This window comes from Phoca vitulina, unplaced genomic scaffold (assembly GCF_004348235.1).
Source record: "Phoca vitulina isolate PV1807 unplaced genomic scaffold, GSC_HSeal_1.0 scaffold71, whole genome shotgun sequence".
Lineage (NCBI taxonomy): Eukaryota > Metazoa > Chordata > Mammalia > Carnivora > Phocidae > Phoca > Phoca vitulina.
In genome coordinates this window covers 12,014,002-12,020,796 of record NW_022589774.1, presented here as the reverse complement: position 1 = coordinate 12,020,796, position 6,795 = coordinate 12,014,002, and the positions used below count along the sequence as shown (strand labels likewise).

General features: G+C 40.2%; 1 pseudogene; it reads left to right on the top strand.

The window, feature by feature from the left end:
- The first annotated feature begins 240 nt into the window (after window positions 1-240).
- LOC116624822 lies at window positions 241-648 on the top strand (annotated as a pseudogene).
- Window positions 649-6,795: the final 6,147 nt, after the last annotated feature.

The following is a 6,795-nucleotide window of genomic DNA, read 5'->3' as shown; positions in this document are numbered from 1 at the left end:
TACTTCTTAATGCTCATCCTCCCCAAAAAATACTTATTGTATAGTTGCCAACTCATGAACTATCTTAAAATCTTTAAGTAAGGATTCCATTCATAAAAAAGAAAATCAGTTTAAACACAGCAATCAAATTAAACAAGGAGACCATTGTAAACCATACTTCTGCTTCAAGTAAGAAGTTGCAAATGTTCTCTCTTCTTCCATGCCGCCTGCAGAGGTGGCAGCTGTCTCCTACTCAGCATCATGGCCACCCTCAGACCTCTGGTGAAGTTCAAGATTGTTAAAAAGAGGACCAAGAAGTTCATCTGGCACCAGTCCAACCAATATGTCAAAATTAAGTGCAACTGACGGAAACCCAGAAGCATTGACAATAGGGTGCACAGAAGATTCAAGGGCCAGATCTTGACACCCAACACTGGTTATGGGAGCAACAAGAAAACAAAGCACATAGTGCTCAGTGTCTTCCGGAAGTTCCTTGTCCACAACGTCAAGGAGCTTGAAGTGCTGCTGATGTGCAACAAATCTTACTGTGCAGAGATTGCTCACAATGTCTCCTCCAAGAACCACAAAGCCATTGTGGAAAAAGCAGCCCAGCTGGCCATCGGAGTCACCAGTCCCAATGCCAGGCTATGCAGTGAAGAAAATAAATAGACAGCTTATGTGCACATCATATTTGTGTTAATAAAACAACAGAACTATAAAAAAACAGAAGTTGCAAATGCTGTCCTACATTTATAAAGTGAAAGATACACCTTTAGGAAATCAAAAGGATGATCTGTGGGCTCATAGAGAAGGAATAAATGATTAATGGGGGCCATTTTGGATTCACAAAGAATACCAACTTAAACTAACTTCATTTTTTGATAGGTGTACCAACGAGACTGATAGATCAGAAGAATATTATAGGCATGCAAGGATCTGAATTTTAGTATTTCTAGATAACTTTATTAAAAGCACGGTGAAATGTGAGCTGATAATCATACAGTTAGGTTGATTTCAGAACTGGCTGAATGGCTTACCCAAGGATGCCAATCAAAGCACTGACATCAACTTAGAGGGGCTTGATACCACATTTTGTCCACATCCTGTATTATGGAGACTTGGAGGATAAATGACATAAATAAATGAGTGGGTAGGAAAAAGCTAGAAGGAGTAGTGAATTCATGGGATAACCAAGTAGCAATCCAAAATGAATTCAATAGAGCTAAATCATGCAATTAATTTTACATAAAAACTATATGGATAATCAGTCATCAGAAAAATGCAAAGTGGGGTGCCTGGGTGGCTCAGTCGTTAAGCATCTGCCTTCGGCTCAGGTCATGATCCCAGGGTCCTGGGATCGAGCCCCACGTCAGGCTCCCTGCTCAACGGGAAGCCTGCTTCTCCCTCTCCCACTCCCCCTGCTTGTGTTCCCTCTCTCGCTGTATCTCTCTCTAATAAATAAATAAAATCTTTAAAAAATAAAAAATTTAAAAAAATTTTTTAAATGCAAAGCAAAACAATAGTAAAAAAATAGTGAGATAATACCTTATACCTCTTTAAAATGACTAAAACTTAAAGGACTTTATAGTAACTGGTGCTGGAGAAGATATAGAAAACTGGAACTCTATACATTACTAGTGAGAGCATAAACCGGTACCACCAGTTGAGGAAACTGTTTGGCAGTATGTATTAAGCAAAACAGCTATATATCCTAGGACCCGTCAGTTTTACCCCTAGGTATATAATCAACAGGTATGAGTACTTATATCTTCCAAAAGACATGTACTATAATTGTCATGGTAGCTTTATTCAAAAAACCAAACAGTTGAATAGATAGGTAAATTGTGGTATAATTTATACTATGGGAAGTTACATAATAATAAAAAGAGTAAGCTTCTGCCTTATTCAACAATATAAATAAATCTCACAGACACCAAGGTGAGAATTGAAATTGCACAATTCCATTTACATGAAGTTCAATCAGGCAAAATTAATTCATGGTAATAGAAGCCGGAATAGTGATCACAATTGTTGGCTGTGAGAGGGCATGAGAAAACCTCTTAGAATTCTGGAAAAATTCTATATGCTGACCTGAGTGGTGGTTAGATGGGCATTTATATATACAAAAATTTAGATTAGTGCTTGTTACTATATCTAAATTATTCCTCATCAAAAACATCATACATAAGAATAAATGAGAAACTGCACTTAGATTCAAATAAGCAATTCTACAGGATAGAGAAGAGCCCAAGCCACGCACATGAAAATACCAGTGGGTTTTAGCTGTATACACACACTATCTAGGTACATGGCATAGATAAAAGCTAAAGAGGTCTTAATATTCCTGAAATTGTGCTGTAAGAATGAACAATCCTACTAGGCCTTCTCAGCAATGTTTAGACTACACTCAGGGTATTGCGGTCATTTTCTTCTGAATTCTTTAAGGAGCACATCAACCAATTGGTATGCCTCCAGAAAAAAATAACCGTATGTTGAACATATGTTGAACATCTGAGGAAAGTCTAAAAGAGCTAAGGCTTTTTAGTCTGGGGAGGAGAAAGAAAAGACTTATAGGAAAGCCGGATTTCTTCTACATGTCCTCAGAAGGCTGAAATGAAATTAATAGGTGGAAGTTGCAAGTAGGCTGATTTTGTTCTAACATAAGGAAGAGCTTTCTAAATAGTAGAGCTGCCAACAAATTGCCCCAAGAGGTAATAGGCTGATCAAGCAGTGACCAGACATCTGCCCATATACTGAGAGAAGGTACCAGTCTCAGCTAGTGAGTTCAAGAAGATGTCCTCTATGCTCATTCTGTATTCTAGTATCTTTCAAATCAACATTCGTGTCTATCTTGGGAAAATTTGGTAGGACTAAAGAAAATCCATGAGCTGCTTATTCTGTGCAGAAAGTCACCAACTGGGGTGCCTGGGTGGCTCAGTCAGTTAAGCGTCTGCCTTCAGCTCAGGTCATGATCCAGGGTCCTGGGATCGAGCCCCACATCAGGCTCTCTGCTCATCAGGGAGCCTGATTCTCCCTCTCCCTCTGCCTCTCCCCCTGCTTGTGCTCTCTCTCGCACCCTCTCTCTCTCTGTCAAATAAATAAATAAAATCTTTAGAAAGAAAGAAAGAAAGAAAGAAAGAAAGAGAAAGAGAGGAAGGAAAGTCACCCACTGAATCCTTCCACTTCAACAAGAGAGGCTTCTCTCGTCTGCAGTGTCAGTCACATTCAAAGTCTTCATTACTTAGAAAAGCTCTCCTAAGTGGATAAAACACATTTCTCAGGATGGTAAAAGAGAAGGGAAATCTCTGGACGACAGCTTTCGTGATTACCCACAATTTAAACTATAACCATCTTTATATAAATTGCTTTCTTTTTTTAAGATTATTTCCTCAAAGAACAAGAATCATATGATCCTCTCAATAGATGCAGAAAAAGCATTTGACAAAGTACAGCATCCTTTCTTGATCAAAACTCTTCAGAGTATAAGCATAGAGGGTACATACCTCAATATCATAAAAGCCATCTATGAAAAACCTACAGCGAATATCATTCTCAATGGGGAAAAACTGAGAGCTTTCCCCCTAAGGTCAGGAATGCGGCTGGGATGTCCACTATCACCACTGCTATTCAACATAGTATTAGAAGTCCTAGCCACAGCAGTCAGACAACAAAAAGAAAGAAAAGGCATCCAAATCGGCAAAGAAGAAGTCAAACCCTCACTCTTTGCAGATGATATGATACTTTATGTGGAAAACCCAAAAGATCCCACCCCAAAACTGCTAGAACTCATACAGGAATTCAGTCAAGTGGCAGGATATAAAATCAATGCACAGAAGTCAGTGGCATTCCTATACACCAACAACAAGACAGAAGAAAGAGAAATTAAGGAGTCGATCCCATTTACAATTGCACCCAAAACCATCAGATACCTAGGAATAAATCTAACCAAAGAGGCAAAGGATCCGTACTCAGAAAACTATAAAATCCTCATGAAAGAAATTGAGAAAGACACAAAGAAATGGAAAAACGTTCCATGCTCATGGATTGGAAGAACAAATATTGTGAAGATGTCAATGCTACCTAGAGCAATCTACATATTCAATGCAATCCCCATCAAAATACCATCCACTTTTTTCAAAGAAATGGAACAAATAATCCTAAAATTTGTATGGAACCAGAAAAGACCCCGAATAGCCAGAGGAATGTTGAAAAAGAAAAGCAAAGCTGGCGGCATCACAATTCTGGACTTCCAGCTCTATTACAAAGCTGTCATCATCAAGACAGTATGGTACTTGGGCGCCTGGGTGGCTCAGTCATTAAGCGTCTGCCTTTGGCTCAGGTCGTGATCCCAGGGTCCTGGGATCGAGCCCCACATCGGGCTCCCTGCTCCATGGGAAGCCTGCTTCTCCCTCTCCCACTCCCCCTGCTTGTGTTCCTGCTCTCGCTATCTCTCTTTCTGTCAAATAAATAAATAAAATCTTAAAAAAAAAAAAAAAAGACAGTATGGTACTGGCACAAAAACAGACACATAGATCAATGGAACAGAATAGAGAGCCCAGAAATGGACCCTCAACTCTATGGTCAACTAATCTTTGACAAAGCAGGAAAGAATGTCCAATGGAAAAAAGACAGTCTCTTCAACAAATGGTGTTGACAAGCCACATGCAGAAGAATGAAACTGGACCATTTCCTTACGCCACACACAAAAATAGACTCAAAATGGTTGAAAGACCTAAATGTGAGACAGGAGTCCATCAAAATCTTAAAGGAGAACACAGGCAGCAACCTCTTCGACCTCAGCCACAGCAACTTCTTCCTAGAAACATCGCCAAAGGCAAGGGAAGCAAGGGCAAAAATGAACTATTGGGACTTCATCAAGATAAAAAGCTTTTGCACAGCAAAGGAAACAGTCAACAAAACCAAAAGACAACCGACAGAATGGGAGAAGATATTTGCAAATGACATATCAGATAAAGGGCTAGTATCCAAAATCTATAAAGAACTTATCAAACTCAACACCAAAAGAACAAAGAATCCAATCAAGAAATGGGCAGAAGACATGAACAGACATTTTTCCAAAGAAGACATCCAAATGGCCAACAGACACATGAAAAAGTGCTCAACATCGCTCGGCATCAGGGAAATCCAAATCAAAACCTCAATGAGATACCACCTCACACCAGTCAGAATGGCTGAAATTAACAAGTCAGGAAATGACAGATGTTGGCAGGGATGCGGAGAAAGGGGAACCCTCCTACACTGTTGGTGGGAATGCAAGCTGGTGCAGCCACTCTGGAAAACAGTATGGCGGTTCCTCAAAAAGTTGAAGATAGAGCTACCATACGATCCAGCAATTGCACTACTGGGTATTTACCCCAAAGATACAAAAGTAGGGATCCGAAGGGGTATGTGCACCCCGATGTTTATAGCAGCAATGTCCACAATAGCCAAACTGTGGGAAGAGCCAAGATGTCCATCAACAGATGAATGGATAAAGAAGAGGTGGTATATATATACAATGGAATATTATGCAGCCATCAAAAGGAATAAGATCTTGCCATTTGCAACGACGTGGATGGAACTGGAGGGTATTATGCTGAGCGAAATAAGTCAAACAGAGAAAGACATGTATCATATGACCTCACTGATATGAGGAATTCTTAATCTCAGGAAACAAACTGAGGGTTGCTGGAGTGGGGGGTGGGGTGGGAGGGATGGGGTGACTGGGTGATAGACACCGGGGAGGGTCGGTGCTCTGGTAAGTGCTGTGAATTGTGCAAGACTGTTGAATCTCAGATCTGTACCTCTGAAACAAATAATGCAATATATGTTAAGAAGAAAAAAAAAAGAAGAAGATAGCAGGAGGGGAAGAATGAAGGGGGGGAATCTGAGGGGTAGACAAACCATGAGAGACAATGGACTCTGAAAAACAAACTGAGGGTTCTAGAGGGGAGGGGGGTGGGAGGATGGGTTAGCCTGGTGATGGGTATTAAAGAGGGCACGTTCTGCATGGAGCACTGGGTGTTATATGCAAACAATGAATCATGGAACACTACATCAAAAACTAATGATGTAATGTATGGGGATTAACATAACAATAAAAAATTTTTTTAAAAAAGATTATTTCCTCAAGCTATATCCCATAATGTGAGTGATACTGAGTAAAAGGGCACAAAATCAGTTTTATGGCTCTTACTATAATTGGACAAAATGCATTCCAGGATTACTGGAGCAATTTGAAAGTCACCAACAACAAATGAATGCATCTATTCTCCCACACCTACACTAGCATTGGGATGTTGCCACTGTGACTCATCTTTTGATTAATTTAATAAGTAATAGTAGAGCTCAGAGGTGTTTTCATGAATATTTCTTTAATTTTAAGTTAGGCCGGACACTGAAAAGAATTCAAAGACTTTTTGAAGAAGAAGAAAAGAAAAAAAAAAAAAAGCCCTAAGCGAGCCCACAGTCATCCCACACTGGTTTGTCATGCTGCAGTTCAGTCTGTGTGAGCCAAACTGTTCACTGCTCTGACAGGGACCTCCTCTGTTCTCACAAAGCCAAGTGGTTCCCCAGGATGGCAAACATGCAACTGGTGCCATCTTCCCTGGGCAAATTGTACATTACACTCTGGGGGTACGGCTTTCTAATTATCCTGCTATACTTAGTTTCAGGAAGAGTTTGTCTCTCCGTGGTTCTAGTCACTGTAAATTTTATCCACAGACCCACAGTAGACAGGAGCCCCATGAAGAGTTCTTAGAAACTGATGTGCCAATGGATCCCACTGAGAAGATTGTTATAAACCAAACTGGTTGC